Here is a 17,033-nt window from a genome sequence, read left to right on the forward strand (position 1 = left end):
TGGGGGCTCGTCAAGACCTCGAGTCAAGGAATTTCAAAGGAATTTCTAATTTTGTACCGCTGCATTACAATTCATTAAAATGTTCAATGCAGGTAATTTAGGTCAATTCCTGTCCCACTGCAATTGTCAATTTAATCATAACTGCTAAAGCTGATTATTGGGTATCTGGAGAAGTAGACTCCAGTGCTTTGGGCGGTCCAGAAGTGGTCCAGCTTCTACTCCAGCCAGTCCCAGCCAGCATAGCCAATGCTGGCTGTGTGGATGCTATAATCTTAAAGCACTTGCTTCCCTTAAAGAATTCTGGTTGCTGCCTTATTAATGGTTGAAGGCAATTGTAACTCTGCACGTTAAACTAAATTCTCTGAAGGAAAGAATGTATTATGAATGTGCTTTAAATGTATAGTATACACACAGCCCTAGTCCAACCACATCTGGAGGGCCAGAGGTTTCCCACCCTTCATTTTAGGTGCCATAATACAGCAATCTTAGCCCTACTACCTGGGAGTAAACCCCACTGAATTCAATAGGATTTGCTTCTGAGTAGCTATGGTTATGATTGTGATGTAACACAGCTATCCTTCTGGAAACTCTGTAAATCTCTGTAACTGTGTTATGTGCTATATACACCTGAATGTCTCATACAGAATGAAAAAAGCCTCATTATTTATCACAGTTACGTACCACCTTTCTGTCATAGCACCTAAGGCAATTTTAAAATACTAAAACAAATGAGTAAAAAATGTAAAGTTTGGCCATGTGAGAGGGAGGGGACAGTCTGACTAGAGTGCATGATTATTAGTCGCATAGATTTTAAAATGTATGGTATGTTATAACTGATATATTTTATGTATGAGGGCCAATGTGGTGCAGTGGTTAGAGTGTTGGGCTAGGATCTTGGAGACTGGGTTCAAATCCCCACTCAGCCATGAAGCTGACTGGGTGACCATGGGCCTGTCAGCATTTCTCAGCCTGTAGTGGAAATGTTGAAGAATTGTAATTGAGGAGGTGTAGGTAGCATTGAAAAAGGGACGAGGGTGGTGCTGGGGTCTAAACCACAGAGCCTAGGGCTTGCCAATCGGAAGGTTGGCGGTTCGAATCCCCACAACGGGGTGAGCTCCTGTTGTTTGGTCCCAGCTCCTGCCGACCTAGGAGTTCGAAAGCATGTCAAAGTGCAAGTAGATAAATAGGTACCACTGCGACAGGAAGGTAAACGTGTTTCCGTGCGCTGCTCTGGTTTCGCCAGAAGCAGCTTAGTCATGCTGGCCACATGACCCGGAAAAACTGTCTGCGGAAAAACTGTCTGCGTCAGTTCCCTCGGCCAGTAAAGCGAGATGAGCACCGCAACCCCAGAGTCGTTCACAACTGGACTTAACTGTCAGGGGTCCTTTACCTTTTAGGTAGCATTGTGCAATTAACCCTTCATTTAATACAGACTTAAGTGCTTGCAGGTGCACTCCTATTCTTGGAGATGGCCCAGTTGTGGGTTGATTGCTTTACAGCCAAGTGACGGTAATACCAATCAAGCCAGGTGGAAGTAGCTGAGTTATTTAGCCTCATACCTGGAACAGATAAAAACCATAGGGCTTCAGCCAGGAAGGGGAAGGGGCTTAGAGATAAAACCAATAATTGTTTAAAATGGGTGGGGGTGGGGGGGATCATTAGAAAACAAACATTAAAATAATTAAAACTATATACATATAGAAAGTCTGTTTTAAAAATACAAATAAGTACATGTACAATAAAAATAGCTACAGCTCTTTGGGAGTCATTTTGGACTCACAGCTGTCCATGGAGGTGCAGGTTAATTCTGTGTCCAGGGCAGCTGTCTACCAGCTCCACCTGGTAGGCAGGCTAAGACCCTACCTACCCACGGACTGTCTCGCCAGAGTGGTGCATGCTCTAGTTATCTCCCGCTTGGACTACTGCAACGCGCTCTACGTGGGGCTACCTTTGAAGGTGACCTGGAATCTGCAATTAATCCAGAATGTGGCAGCTAGACTGGTGACTGGGAGTGGTCGCTGGGACCACATAACACTGGTTCTGAGAGATCTGCATTGGCTCCCAGTACGTTTCCGAGCACAATTCAAAGTGTTGGTGCTGATCTTTAAAGCCCTAAACGGCGTTGGTCCTGTATATCTGAAGGAGCGTCTCCACCCCCATTGTTCAGTGCGGACACTGAGATCCAGCGCCGAGGGCCTTCTGGCGGCTCCCTCATTGCGAGAAGTGAGGTTACAGGAAACCAGACAGAGGGCCTTCTCGGTAGTGGCGCCCACCCTGTGGAACACCCTCCCTTCAGATGTAAAGGAAATAAGCAGCTATCCTATCTTTAAAAGACATCTGAAGGCAGCCCTGTTCAGCGAAGTTTTTAATATTTAACGCTGTACTGTTTTTAAGACTTGATTGGGAGCTGCCCAGAGTGGCTGGGGAAACTCAGCCAGATGGGCGGGGTATTTATTATTATTATTATTATTATTATTATTATTATTATTATTAAGCCAGTTGAAGTTCCTGAGTACTTTCAGCGGCAGCCCCATGTAAAGTGCATTACAGAAATCCAGTTTATCAGACCCTACATACAACAAAAAGTCTCAAAGCAGCTTAACAAAAACATTTATAGCACAATCTGAACCATGTTTAATCAGAAATAAGTATCAATGAATTTGATGGGTTAGACTAGCCGGTTTAGTATGTCCCTCTTCATTTTTATCTCTACGTCTGCTCCATGCGCAAAGAGGCATGTATTAGAAATCAAATACATCTCTTCCGGTTCTCGAATGCAGCTGCTGTGAGTCTCCTCCATTGGCGGGGAAAGGGAATAATATGACAGGAGTTAAAGAAGCCAAATCCCAAGGGGAGTTTCTGCTGTTGCTTTGCGACCCTCTCATTGGCTGCCGAGTAATTGAATTCAGGCTATTGAGAGTGGTTTTCTTTTATGAACTAGAGGTACAAAGACAATATTTTTTCTTTCTTTCTTTTTACCCACTGCTCCTGTCTTTTCTTGGTCCAAGTCAATTGTTATTCAATTGACAGAATTTTTATTTTTGTTTTATTATAAGTACTTTAAAAAATCCTGCCTTTTGGCCCACCAAATGGTCCCCCAAGGCAATTTTAAATAGCGTTTTTAATTATATTTCAAGGTTGTTTTTATTACTGCTTTACAATGTATTTCAATTTTTTGTCACTTGGTGAACTGCCCATAGAACTCTTGTTCTGATGTGTCTATTTAAATGTTAGAAATAAAATGAAAACAAACTAAAGCTCCAATAAAATTCAAAATGCAACAGAAGAACAAAAGCAGAGAGCGGAAGTTTATATACTCAGCTAGCAAATGAAAACAGACATAACATAGCAAGGGAGATCAAGAAACCAAATAACCTTTTAGATTTGCTAGAAAACAGTTACTTCGTTGGTGGCAGATGTTATTTTTGTCATTTAATCAGGGTTTTTATTTGCTCATTAGCAGCCCAGTGAGAAAGGAGGTAAAGTGTATAATAACCAGTGATAAAAGACCACACACTCAAGATTTTAACTGTAAACCCTTTAAAAAGCCTTAGATAGAATATAACGATATTATTAAATGTGAAAATAAAGAGCAATATAGTACCTTTAGAAAACAATATGGATTAATAATGGCATAAAAATAAAAGCTTGTTGTTTCCTCTGCTAACAGACTATTTCAGCCCCTTTCTATTTTGATACAAACTCAAATCTTTTTAAGTCTCTAGTTCCTTCTTATTTGGGTGTCATTGCTTCCATGAGCAAGGAAGAATCAGCTCATTTAGTTTGGAGCCAAGGGCTCCCTTCCTGTCACCTTGTCCTTTTATTTTTTCTCTTTTGGGAGGCTGGGCCCATCATCCTTTAGTGATGTTCTGAGCACTGGGTTTTGTGTGTGTGTGTGGTTTTTGTGTGTGTGGTCACAACTAGTAAATACACCGCTGTGGCCATTAAAAAGAAAACTGGCCGTAATTCAGGATGCTATATGGCTTCCACGTGCTGGAAGATTTCATATTAAAACCCCAGGAGGCCAAAAAGAAAATTGAAAATCTGAAAATGTTGGTTGACGGGGGGCTTTTTTCACATTTAATCACAAAGAATCTTGAGCTTTGTAGAGCTCTGGGGATTTGGGGGGGGGGGAGAGAGAAGGACATTAGAACACTGAGTTTGAAAACAGCTTTATGCAAACGAATATTAGGTTTGTGGCTAACCATATCCTAAATGTGGAGGAAATGATTTAATTGCTTACATGTTAAGGGATTAAGGATCTCTTGGGGAAGACAACAAACAGTTCGAACTGTACATAGCAAGCAGGTTAGAAGACAAGCCACATTGTTCTTACGAATAAGCAGATTGGGCATGTGTTGGGTGCACACTATGGCTGCAGTCTGTGGCTTACATAGGAAACTGCCTTACACAGTCATACCTTTGTGCCATCTACCGTTTTCCCCCAAAAGTAAGGCATCCCCTATAATAAGGCCTGTTAAGTTGTGGGTGAACATATCAGGCGACACAGCAATTCTTCAACAGCTCTTGTTTATTCACAGGCCAGGACAGAACTGAACTGAAGGGTTCAGTAAGCCTGCTTATATAGAGCTCCAGTACAACGTAACTGTAACAATTTTCTAAAACTATCCAATCACTGAACATCACTTTCGATCCCTTATTTGCATAGCTATCTACAGTATCCCCCTGCTGGCCCAGGGTGAGAACTTCAGTACATAACAATAAGGCCTCCCTGGAATATAAGGCCCCCGAAGCTACCGTAAGGCGTCTGACTCTTCTGGACCGTAGTGGCGGGTGCCGCCGCACAGCTCACTGATTGGCTGCAGTGCAGCTGGAGCTGTTCAGGCAGTGCAAGGTCTCTTTAAATCAGAGAGCCCGTGCTGCCGCCAGGACAAGCCTTGTTCTGCCCTGACGGAGTCTGACTGACTCACAATTAGACAATAATTTTCTTCTTCATGGAAAAGTAAGACATCCCCTGAAAATAAGACCCAGCGCATCTTTGGGAGCAAAAATTAATATAAGACACTGTCTTATTTGCGGGGAACAGGGATAATAATAATAATAATAATAATAATAATAATAATAATAATAATTTATTTGTACCCCACCCATCTGGCTGGGTTTCCCCAGCCACTCTGGGCGGCTTCCAACAAAGATGAAAAATACACTAAAATGTCACATGTTAAAAACTTCCCTGAACAGAGCTGCCTTCAGATGTCTTCTGAATGTCAGGTAGTTGTTTATCGCTTTGACATCTGATGGGAGAGCGTTCCACAGGGCGGGCGCCACTACCGAGAAGGCCCTCTGCCTGGTTCCCTGTAACTTGGCCTCTCGCAGTGAGAGAACCGCCCGAAGGCCTTCGGAGCTGGACCTCAGTGTCCGGGCTGAACGATGGGGGAGGAGACGCTCCTTCAGGTATACTGGACCGAGGCCTGACCGAGGGAAGCTCTGTATTGTGCCAGCAGGGGCTCTTGTGTTTCATACAGTCTTTCCTAGCCCTACTTGGAAATGCTGGGGATTTGAACCTGGGACCTTCTACATGCCACCTTATGACTAAGGCCACAATCCTAACCCCACTTACAATAGGACTTACTTCTGAATATACAGGGTTTGGACTGCACTGTTCCTCTTCTTCCTTTGAATCAAGTCTGTCAGAGCTAACTGAACTGGCAGGCATTCTGCAGCTACTTCACTTGCCAATAAGTGAGGCTCTACTTAGTTCTGCCACGAGAGAGGCTCCTATTTAAAATAAATGGCAGCCAGTTCTATGATTAAGGCAGGTCTATTAAGGCCTGGAGACTCCAGTTTCTATTTTTGTTTCATCTGGTGGCGATGTGCAGCCAGACGTTCATCGTTTTGAATTTTGGTGAACACAAGAGTACTTGATCGCTGCGGTTTTTGACAGATGGATAGAGGGAAAGGCACCTTCTTGTAAGTGATGGTATGTTAATCAGAGCCGCAGCTGTCTCCGTGAATACAAATTGCAGGCATCAAGGAATCGCCTGCCTCCATTCTAAATATGGCACAGTACTCTCAAAGCACCATGTTGCCAGCAACTCGCTTATACAGATGGGTCAATTCAGGCTCTGTGTCCCCGTTCCGCTTCAAAAATCGGATCAGGATGACCCCCTTATTAAAACCTCAAGGCAGTTTATTTAAGAGATTGGTTGGAGATAAACCTGTTTCTGTCCTAATTTTTCTTGTGGCAGAACCAATTCATCCTTGTCCTTCCCAGGCTGGTCTTTTCCATTTGATTTCAAATTGGATTTGGACCTCCGGGGATTTTTGATGTCAACCTCCCTAATGTAGTGTCAGCAGGAAGACACAGAGAGATAAAAAGTCAGTTTCACTTAAGAGCAGATTTATCCTTCACCCCTCCCTCTTCCAGCAGTCTAACCTGGATTTTCTTGGCCTCTCAATCTCTTGCATTTGTCTGCTAACAACCAGAGTAAATAGGTTCAACAGAGATAAGGCCCTACTAAGGGCAGTCTTTGCTTATGGTGAGGCAAGGCAAAGATGCATCTGGAAGGAGAGCTCCCTATATACTTATGTTCAGAGAACCAGGCTATGTGCTTCAGTGTTTTTTAAATTATCGATTAATATTATGACTACTGTTGCTGGTAATTTGATTTCTTACCCTCCCTTCACCATAAGGTCCCAGGGCAGATGAAAAAAATTTAAAATTCAATGTTTAAAACAGTATAAAAAAATTTCAGTCACAGGAATAGGGTGGGCCCTGAAAATATATATCTCAGGCATCAGAAGGCCAACATAAAGAGGCACGTCTTCCAAATAGGAGGAAAGAATATAATGAAGGTACCAGACACACTTCTGTGGGGAGGGAATTCCACAACCTAGTAGCTGCCACAGAGAAAGCCCTCTCCCAGACCATGATCTCCCCACAACCTTTGAGGGTCATGGAGCTTGAAATATATCGAGAGTGGATTTCATGCTCTTTATTCAGCTTTCATGCTCTTTATTCAGCTCTTTATTCACCCCTTCATGGATCACTGCCTTGCCGTGGCGAAGGGGCTTGAAGAACTCAGAGAAGCTATGAACTATGCCGAGCAGGGCACCCAAGATGAACAGGTCATAGTGGAGAGTTTTGACCAAACGTGATCCACCTGGAGGAGGAACCGGCAAGCCACTCCAGTATCCCTGCCAAGAAAACTCCATGGACAAAGACAACAGGCATATAAAAGTTATGACGCTGGAAGATGAGCCCCTCAGGTCAGAAGGCGTCCAACATGCTACTGGGGAAGAGCGGAGGGCAAGTACAAGTAGGTCCAGAGCTGATGAAGCGGCTGGGCCAAAGCCGAAAGGACGCTCAGTTGCGGATATGCCTGGAAGCGAAAGGAAAGTCCAATGCTGTAAAGAAAAATATTGCATAGGAACCTGGAATGTAAGAACCATGAACCTGGGTAAGTTGGAGGTGGTCAAAAATGAGATGGCAAGAATAAATATTGACATCCTGGGCATCAGTGAACTAAAATGGACGGGAATGGGTGAATTCAGTTCGGATGACCATCATATCTACTACTGTGGGCAAGAAACCCGTAAAAGAAATGGAGTGGCCCTCATAGTCAACAAAAGAGTGGCGAAGGCTGTACTGGGATGCAATCTCAAAAATGATAGAATGCTCTCGATACGAATCCAAGGCAGACCTTTTAACATCACAGTAATCCAAGTTTATGCACCAACTACTGGTGCTGAAGAAACTGAAATTGACCAATTCTATGAAGACTTACAACACCTTATAGAAGTGACACCAAAGAAGGATGTTCTTCTCATCATAGGGGATTGGAATGCTAAAGTAGGGAGTCAAGAGATAAAAGGAACAACTGGCAAGTTTGGCCTTGGAGATCAAAACGAAGCAGGGCAAAGGCTAATAGAGTTCTGTCAAGAGAACAAGCTGGTCATCACAAACACGCTTTTCCAACAACACAAGAGACGACTCTACACATGGACATCACCAGATGGGCAGCATCGAAATCAGATTGATTATATTCTCTGCAGCCAAAGATGGAGAAGCTCTATACAGTCAGCAAAAACAAGACCTGGAGCTGACTGTGGCTCAGATCATCAGCTTCTTATAGCAAAATTCAAGCTTAAACTGAAGAAAGTAGGAAAAACCACTGGGCCGGTAAGATACAATCTAAGTCAAATCCCTTATGAATACACAGTGGAAGTGAGGAACAGGTTTAAGGATTTAGATTTGGTGGACAGAGTGCCTGAAGAACTATGGATGGAGGCTCGTAACATTATACAGGAGGCAGCAACGAAAACCATCCCAATGAAAAGGAAATGCAAGAAAGCAAAGTGGCTGTCCGATGAGGCCTTACAAATAGCGGGGGAGAGAAGGCAAGCAAAATGCGAGGGAGATGGTGAAAGATACAGGAAATTGAATGCAGATTTCCAAAGAATAGCAAGGAGAGACAAGAAGGCCTTCTTAAACGAGCAATGCAAAGAAATAGAGGAAAGCAATAGAATGGGAAGAACCAGAGATCTGTTCAAGAAAATTGGAGATATGAAAGGAACATTTCGTGCAAAGATTTCCATAATAAAGGACAAAAGTGGAAAGGACCTAACAGAAGCAGAAGACATCAAGAAGAGGTGGCAAGAATACACAGAAGAATTATACCAGAAAGAAATGGATGTCTCATATACCCCAGGTAGTGTGGTTGCTGACCTTGAGCCAGACATCCTGGAAAGTGAAGTCAAATGGGCATTAGAAAGCACTGCAAATAACAAGGCCAGTGGAAGTGATGGTATTCCAACTGAACTATTTAAAATTTTAAAAGATGATGCTGTTAAGGTGCTACACTCAATATGCCAGCAAGTTTGGAAAACTCAGCAGTGGCCAGAAGATTGGAGAAGATCAGTCTACATCCCAATCCCAAAGAAGGGCAGTGCCAAAGAATGCTCCAACTACCGCACAATTGCACTCATTTCACACGCTAGCAAGGTTATGCTTAAAATTCTACAAGGAAGGCTCAAGCAGTATGTGGACCGAGAACTCCCAGAAGTGCAAGCTGGATTTAGAAGAGGCAGAGGAACCAGAGACCAAATTGCAAACATGCGCTGGATTATGGAGAAAGCTAGAGAGTTCCAGAAAGACATCTACTTCTGCTTCATTGACTATGCAAAAGCCTTTGACTGTGTCGACCACGGCAAACTATGGCAAGTTCTTAAAGAAATGGGAGTGCCTGATCACCTCATCTGTCTCCTGAGAAATCTCTATGTGGGACAAGAAGCTACAGTTAGAACTGGATATGGAACAACTGATTGGTTCAAAATTGGGAAAGGAGTACGACAAGGCTGTATTTTGTCTCCCTGCTTATTTAACTTATATGCAGAATTCATCATGCGAAAGGCTGGGCTGGATGAATCCCCAGCCGGAATTAAGATCGCCGGAAGAAATATCAACAACCTCAGATATGCAGATGACACAACCTTGATGGCAGAAAATGAGGAGGAATTAAAGAACCTTTTAATGAGGGTGAAAGAGGAGAGCGCAAAATATGGTCTGAAACTCAACATCAAAAAAACGAAGATCATGGCCACTGGTCCCATCACCTCCTGGCAAATAGAAGGGGAAGAAATGGAGGTAGTGAGAGATTTTACTTTCTTGGGCTCCATGATCACTGCAGATGGTGACAGCAGCCACGAAATTAAAAGACGCCTTCTTCTTGGGAGAAGGGCAATGACAGGCCTAGACAGCATCTTGAGAAGTAGAGACATCACCTTGACAACAAAGGTTCGTATAGTTAAAGCTATGGTTTTCCCAGTAGTAATGTATGGAAGTGAGAGCTGGACCATAAAGAAGGCTGATCGCCGAAGAATTGATGCTTTTGAATTATGGTGCTGGAGGAGACTCTTGAGAGTCCCATGGACTGCAAGAAGATCAAACCTCTCCATACTGAAGGAAATCAACCCTGAGTGCTCACTGGAAGGACAGATTGTGAAGCTGAGGCTCCAGTACTTTGGCCACCTCATGAGAAGAGAAGACTCCCTGGAGAAGACCCTGATGTTGGGAAAGATGGAGGGCACAAGGAGAAGGGGGCGACAGAGGACGAGATGGTTGGATAGTGTTTTCGAGGTTACCAGCATGAGTCTGACCAAACTGCGGGAGGCAGTGGAGGACAGAGGTGCCTGGCGTTCTCTGGTCCATGGGGTCACGAAGAGTCGGACACGACTGAACGACTAAACAACAACAACAACATTCAGCTCATAGTGGTGAGGAGGGAATGAATGTCCCCTCAAAGTATTTGCTTTATATACATTATTTACACAATGGGCTGCACGTGATTGGCTAATTCCGGAATTCTCCTGTAGGCCAATCAGGTTGTGGATTCACTTCTATCTGGAGCTGGATTGGGTGGCTCCTGCCGACCAATCATACTGCTGCATTGTTCTAGGACCAATCAGACTGCTGCATTTTGGATCCTATTGTTCTAGGACCAATCAGACTGCTGTAGTTTGGATCCTATTCAACTCAGTACATAACAGAGCTACCAAGAGTAAGCTTGCCATACGTTTGCATTTCCCCAGACATATCCAGAATACAACAGTCGGCAGCAGCAGCGTCCGGGCAGAAATCAGGTAAATGTCTGGGTAAATCTCTTTGCCGATTTTCCATAAAAATAGCTCAAAAATGGCATTTTTTGTGTGATTTCCCTCCAAAAGCTCAACAACTTAGGCAAAACAAAAAAACGCTCTCCTTTCACTCAGCATGCTCAATCTGCCCAACCAAAAACACTATGGCATGGCTAGTTTGGAAAGGTGCCAGCACAGAGTAACACCTGGCATGCTGAGGAGTTTAGCATAGGAGGAGGGAAGGAACATCTTTGAGAAGAAATGGGTGGAGGTGCTGAAGGAAACTAGACAGTGAATAATAATAATAATTTATTTATTTCTTCCCCAGCCACTCTGAGCGGTTCCCAACAGAATATTAAAAATGCAATAAAACATCAGACATTAAAAACTTCCCTAAACAGGGTTGCCTTCAGATGTCTTCTAAAAGTCACATAGTTGTTTATTTCCTTGACATCTACAGGGCAGGTGCCACTACCAAGAAGGCCCTCTGTCTGGTTCCCTGTAACCTCACTTCTTGCTGTGAGGGAACTGCCAGAAGGCCCTCGGAGCTGGACCTCCGTGTCCGGGCTGAACGATGAGTGTGGAGATATTGTTATTATTAGGTGCAGCCTGTGCATGAGGCAAGTTAAAGCCATTTGCCTCAGGGGGCAGATTCAAACCACTCCCTGCCCTCTTCCTGTCCCTGCCATTGCACCACTGCCCTCCCCACGCTGCCAACACTGCACTGTTGCCCTTGCTGCTGCCATACCCTCCAACATTTCTCTAGTGAAAATAGGGATGCCGTATTCCCTAATAATAATTTTACTATTTATACCCTGCCCGTCGGACTAGGTCACTCCAGCCACTCTGGGCAGCTTCCAACATATTAAAAAAAACCATAATAAAATATTAAACATGAAAAAACTTCCCTATACAGGGCTGCCTTCAGAGGTCTAAAGTTACGTAGTTACTTATCTCCATAATCTCCAACATTTATCCGATGAAAATAGGGACATCTTACGAGAAAATTTACCAGGCTGGCCCTGATAATAAGCCACATATTTGCACTCAAGAGGCTCAAGGCAACAGACATAGTAAAAATAAAAGAACAAAGACATTTAAAATGGGTGGTGGTGGGGTTATTGTTTTGTTTTGTTATTGTTTTTACCCTGTATTTTTGTGCTGTGAACCACCCTGAGATCTACGGATGAAGGTCGGTATATAATAAATAATAATAAACAATATAGGGACAGAAGAAGGGGGAAAGGGAGGAAAGCTGTTACGGAAGTGAATTTAAAAGGACCAAGGAGGAGGGATGAAATAAACTGGCAGTTTTTGTTTGTTTGGTGGGGAGGCAGGAGGTACAAGGTGAGAGTGAAAGGAAAATGGGAGGAGAAATTACAGGAGATGGGTAAAAATGCTTTGAGTGGTATGCAGCGGCAGGAAGGGAAAATATAAAAGAAAAAGCCCTTTCCAGATCAGCAAATACTGCCTAAAGCAGAACACGTGTCTGAAATTCGCTTGAGGAAAGCTGAGCTATGGACAAAGAGAATTCAATTTAAAAAAGAATTTAGCGTTTCCCAAAGATGGGATTAGATACCAGCGCAAAACGATGTCAGCTCATTATGCCAAACTAAGCCTCCAGTTGCCACCATTTTGTGATTGGCTCTTGCCCTTGCGCCACCATTTTGTGACTGATTGGCCTCCATAATTCTCAGTCATCTCAAATGGGCCCTGGAGGTAGAATGTTCGACAAACTCACATCTATACTGATGTAGCAAAAGAAGATAAAAGCTGTAGAATTTATATTGTTCGGGGCAACCTTTTGAAAGTATGAGCCCAGAAGTTTGCCCTTCAAAGCACATCGTTGATGAGGCTTTAATAAATGGAGTCATACCCTGATGCAGTGTTTATCCAGCATCCCTTTCTTGGGGATAAAGTGTCCATCCAAGGAAGAATTGGGGAGCTTTCCCTCATTTATCTTTTTTTTTTTAAATAATATTTATTAAAGTTTCAAAAAATTACAAAAGTAAAGGGAAAGAAAAAAGAAAACAAGAAAACACAGAAAAATAGAAACAATTAAAAAACAAATCCATCTTTCCATAACCTATCTTTCATTTGCTTGTTTCCTTGACCTCCTCACACCTCCCTTTTTTGTATTCTAGTTCAATTAACTATTTCAGCAAATCCTTTCCATCTTTGTTTTTGTCTTAGTAATTTATCTTAATATAATATAACTTTACATTCTCACCAATTAACAATCAATTTTTACTTAATCCTTTATAACATCACTGCTAAAACCACATAACTTCATTCCAGCATCCTTCTAACATTCCTTAATTTTACAATGTTTCTGTAAATAAACTTTAAATTTCTTCCAATCTTCTTCCACTGACTCTTCTCCCTGGTCTCGGATTCTGCCAGTCATTTCTGCCAGTTCCATGTAATCCATCACCTTCATCTGCCATTCTTCCCGGGTGGGTAGATCTTGTGTCTTCCGCTTTCCCTCATTTATCTAACACTGACTGGCAGCAGTGTTTTGGGTTTCAGGCAGGAGACTTCCGAACCTTTAACTGGAGATACTGGTGACTTAACATGGCATCTTTTCCATATAAAGGATATGCTCTACCACTAAGACACTAGATTTTGTGTCAGAACTTCACAACCTCTGTAAATTAGAAAGAATTTAGTAGCTGGGTGTCTGGGTTCTACTGAGCTGTGTGCATGGATTGTTGTAGGAAAAAATCTGATTGGGGTTTTTTTTTGTTAAAGAGCTTTTGTGTGTGTGTGTGTGTGTGTGTGTGTGTGAGAGAGAGAGAGAGAGAGAGAGAGAGAGAGAGAGTTCCCATAGTAATAATTCCAGATATTTCGCTGTAAAAGGCCCCCAAAGCTACCATTCACACCCCCACACCCATTCTATCTCATAAATGCTGTGCAAGTGGTTGGAAATTTTTGGCACAGCTTCGTTTGTAGATCTGGAAATCATCCAGATACAAAGATTAACACCCTGATTCTTACTTGGCACTTTCATGGGATGATTTAACACAGCGCAAGCACCTATAATGGCCTTCTGAGCCAAGTATTTGCTGAACACCCACCCTGTTTGGCATAAAAGATAAGGCTGCAAGCTGTAGAGATAGGGAATGGGTGTCATTACAGCAATTCACAAAGCTCTAAAGGCACTGTGTCAATAGTAGGTGCTCTAAAAACAACTAATTAGAGAACACCAACAGCAGATTATGCCTTTTTGATTCAGGCTCCCCAAGCAATTGCAAGGCATGTAATTTTAAAGGCCTGACAAGCAATTTGCTGATTGGCAACAGTGGCTCTGCTTCTCACCTTTGGATTTTGCAGGATAGGCAGTTCCTGCCAACTGGCTTGTTGGCGCAAACTTCCTCTCACACCAGCTGGTCTACTCTGGTGCAGGCTCGATGTTCCAGCCTTTGCTTCCAGTGCGGCCTGCCCACCTAAAACTGGCTCTTGTAGTTTATTTCCCACAGAATGGCTTCCAGTTTTTCACTTACTTCCATTTAGGATTTTATACACAGCACTTCTATATGTATTTTGACAACTTCAAAGCAGGCATAAACCAACAGCGAACCTTTCCCCATGTTATGCAGACATAGCACTAAACCATGGTTAGCACCAAACATGTTTGTTGCCTTTAACCTGGGTAAAGATACAGTAAAACTATGGTTTAGCATAGCATGTCATGCTAAGCCACCAGAGGACCCATACAAAGAAATACAAATAAGCTACTGTTGCTTTAGAGGTGAGCAAATGGAGTACAGTGGTACCTCTGGTTACGTACTTAATTCATTCCGGAGGTCCGTTCTTAACCTGAAACTGTTCTTAACCTGAAGCACCACTTTAGCTAACGGGGCCTCCTGCTGCTGCTGTGCCGCTGCTGCATGATTTCTGTTCTCATCCTGAAGCAAAGTTCTTAACCCGAGGTACTATTTCTGGGTTAGCGGAGTCTGTAACCTGAAGCGTATGTAACCCGAGGTACCACTGTATTTACGGTAACAGTCAGTCAAAGCAAGCAAACCAGGGTTAAGGCATCTACACATGTGCCTGCGTTATTTTAGATAGTTTTGACTAGTTTGGCGCAGGCCAGTGATCCTGTGCCTTTAATAAAGAGACTTCTAATATATCTCTCTAAGCAGAATTGATATTGCTATAACATTTAACACGATAGAGCTCTCAGATCTGAGGTTGAAGCTATTGGCAGGTTTTCTTTATTCATCTCATTTACACCTCATCATGTAGTTGAGCTGCAGGAGTGGGGGACTTTTTGCAGCCCGAGGGCCACATTTTCTCCTAGACAGCCTTTTAGGGGCCACAGAGAAAAACAGAGAAGCTTGGAGGGTTACCCCCCTCCAAGGTCAGGTCTTTGGTTTCCTGTCCCCCATACTGTATTCAACTTCCAGTGTGCTGCAGTGGTTAGAGTGTCACCCTAGGACCTGGGAGAGCAGGGTTCAACTCCTCACTTGCCTATAAAGCTATTGGGTGAACTTGCGCCAGTCACGGTCTCTCAGCCTACCTCAGTGTCGTCGTTAGGATAAAATGGAGGCGGGAGAGCCGTATATGCCTCTTTCAACTCCTTGGAGAAAGGGTGGGGTATATATGCAATAATAAATAAGAATAAAATAAGAGTACAACACAACACGGAAGAACACCAAAACTCAGTAATCTTTCTAAACCTTGAATCCCACAAAGCTATAGCCCAGTCTCTGGTCATATACAATGCGTTTTATATCCCATTTAGGCTGCATCTAGACACCTCAAAGAAGCGTTGTACAGTACATTTAAACAGGGAAAACAGGTAGAGAAAAATGGGACTCCACGTTGCCATCTGGTGGCACAATGTTATATCACACATAACAACTTTTTCTTTACCAGTCTAGCTGGGAGTTATTTCTGTCCATCTCCTATGCTGGCCAATGATCTCAGGACAGCACAGCCAATTGCAATCATCACTAAGTTCCCACCCCTGTTTCCAGGGTTAAAAAAAAAGTCACCAAACCTGCTATGTTAAATAGCAAATTAAAAATCCTTCTAGCAGGATTGTGCCTCCATTTTAATTCCCCCTTTAGCTTTTCTCCCTTGGTTAGTCAGTCAGGAGTACCTCAGCAACTCATTGAAGGTGCTAGAAGGTTTGGTTGAGATAATGACCGTCCTTCCCAACCAATCAGGTGCATGAATTTGCCACCTGTTCTTTGAGGCTGTGCTGGTTTTTACCTCCTTTTGCAAACAGCAGGCGAAAGAAGCATGATACTAACTTCAGCTCTGTGAGTTTCTGGTGTTTATTACTTCTAATATATATGTGTGTTTGTGTGTAATATGTAAATAGAGCTCTATAGGAATGGTGGTATACTATGGTATGGCTAGAGGGACGTGGGGAAAATTTTTTAAAGCTGTTTTTTGGGGGGTGGGAAGAGCAGGTGTAATGTTGTTTCTACTAATTTAGCTTGTGTGGAGGCTGCGCTGTTAATATTTGACTGTACTTGCTTAATTGAGCTCTTTTTCTCTTTTGTGGTGTAAGGTTTTAAAAACTAACTTTGGGAAAGGGCAACTGCGCTTTTCATAGCAGCATAATAAATTCAGGAATGAATTTTGACTCATACATAGAACAGGGTTTAGGAAAGCTGAGCAGCACCCAGGGCAAATTAAGGAATTGCAAAACAAGAGCAAGAATTCTATACCTGCATTTGTGTCCTGCTGGATTCAGTGGGACTTACTCCAAAGTAAGTGCCTGTAGGATTGTAGCACCACAGCACAATGCTAACTATGTCTATTAGAAGTAAACCCTATTGACTTCAGTAAGGCTTACTCCCTGGTTAAGTGGAGTTAGGATTGCAGCCTTAGTATTTTATTATATTGTAGATGCCTTGGGGGCAGCTGTTAGGTTGTTTTCTGGCCCTTCATATAGATTTTTCTATGCTAAAGCAGTCTGGAATGGGCTAGACGTCGTTAGTGCTGGATTTTATTGAACTTGTCCAGTGAACTAATGTTGTTCGGATTTTCTGCTTATCCGTTAACTCTGTTACTTCAAGCAACATACAACTTTTATAAGCGACTTTTTATTGCCTGGTGTTTTAGGGGTTTTTTTAGTATTCCTGTTTTGTTTTTTAAAAAAGGTACCAGTAGTGTTGGGAAGGAAAAGGATAGAATAATTAGTAGCTATTGCGCAGAGAAAGTTTAAGAAGGGCTATTTGACATAGCAAACAGCTTATTCCCAAGTGGTGGAAATACCATCAATGGCATCATCTAATGTCATAGCTCTTATATGGACTTGAGAATGTTTACAAAAAGTTGCCAGTCCTTCTGAGACATCCTTCAAGTATTTTTGTGGATACCCTGATTGGGCCTGAACGAAGATAAAGTTAGCTAATTTGCGCTGTAACCCCCCCCCCCCCCCACTCCATAATCTCCTTTGCGCCACCAACTTTCTGCCT

The sequence above is a fragment of the Podarcis melisellensis genome (genome assembly GCF_964234715.1).
Source record: "Podarcis melisellensis genome assembly, chromosome: 16".
Taxonomy (NCBI): domain Eukaryota; kingdom Metazoa; phylum Chordata; class Lepidosauria; order Squamata; family Lacertidae; genus Podarcis; species Podarcis melisellensis.